At 51.7% G+C, this 1,206-nt stretch overlaps 1 protein-coding gene across 1 annotated transcript in view; it reads left to right on the forward strand.

Annotated features, from left to right (window-relative positions):
- Rc3h1 (ring finger and CCCH-type domains 1) overlaps nt 1-1,206 on the forward strand; it is a 118,192-nt gene that overhangs the window by 37,671 nt on the left and 79,315 nt on the right. The gene's annotated exons all lie outside the window — the stretch shown is intronic.

Below are 1,206 nucleotides of genomic sequence, written 5' to 3' on the forward strand. Positions count from 1 at the left end.
ATAGGCGGCGGCGGCGGGGATGGGGCTGTCTTCACCCGCCCTGCGCTCGGGACCGGCCCCGGGGCTTGTCAGTGGCCGGCGTCCTTTAGGCCTTAGGCCTCCTCGTGCCGCCCGGAGGGCCTGCCGGGGTAGGTAGGCCGAGGGGCGGTGCAGACACCGCCCTGGAGCAAAAGAAGGCTGGGAAGGCGGGAGGAGTAAGGGGTCCGTGGCTGCCCGGTCCACGGTCCCTCGGAGGACAGCCGGCAGGCGGAGAGTTGCTCGCTCGCAGGAAATGTTGTTTGGACCCCTGTCTGTGCGGTGGGGGAGGGAGAAGGCGCCTGTAAACAGCCGCGGCTTCTGCCTCGCTGCCAGGCGTGGCTGCTCCCTCCCCAGCCCCCTTCTTCGGCCAAGTGGGTTTTAGGGTGTCGGTTTCCCTGGAGTTCCTGTAGATACACCCTATTGGCCGAGGCGAAACCATGTGCAGGTGCCTTTTTCAAAAAGGCGTAAGTGCCACAACAACAAAAATACACAAAATATGGTTGTCGGTAAAGGATGGAGCTCTAAAGGGGTGGGCCTTTCCTAACACCATTCTAAACATCAGGTCTCTGTAAACATCACTGGACTCACATCCCTTTGAGAATGAACTGAAACAAGGGCTCTTTTGAAGCAGCAATAATATAACTCTTGACATCCCAGAATAGTCTGTGAAACTGGAAACAAAGCCACTTACTGGCAACTCGGAGACAGATTGTTAAGGTTTGAGCAAAACTTTTCAAGCTAGCCGTTTTGAATTGTGTACAGCAGAGGAAATAACATTAACCATTCTGGTACAGTGACGATCTTCTCTGAAACACTTACTCAGGGGAAGACTGGTTCATCTGTCCCCCTTAGGATTTCTTGTGTCTGTCCCGTGTTTTCGCCAGTTTGCCCTCAAAAGTAATTGGAATGGAACCTTCTTCTCTGTTTGAATTTTCACATTTAAAGCTTACTTTCTAAGATTTCAGAAACTTTTAGCCTGACATTATGATGCATGCCTATAATCCTAGCACTCCAGAGGCTGAGACAGAAAGATTTTGAGTTCAAGGCTGACGAGATCAGTCTCAAAAAAACCAAATCAGGGCTGGAGAGATTGCTCAACGATTAAAAGCAGTACTTCCAGAGGACCTGGGTTCAATTCCCAGCACCCACATGGCACCGAACAACTGTCTATAACTCCAAGATATGACA

The sequence above is a fragment of the Microtus ochrogaster genome, assembly GCF_000317375.1.
Source record: "Microtus ochrogaster isolate Prairie Vole_2 chromosome 6 unlocalized genomic scaffold, MicOch1.0 chr6_random_2, whole genome shotgun sequence".
NCBI classification, from domain to species: Eukaryota; Metazoa; Chordata; class Mammalia; order Rodentia; family Cricetidae; genus Microtus; species Microtus ochrogaster.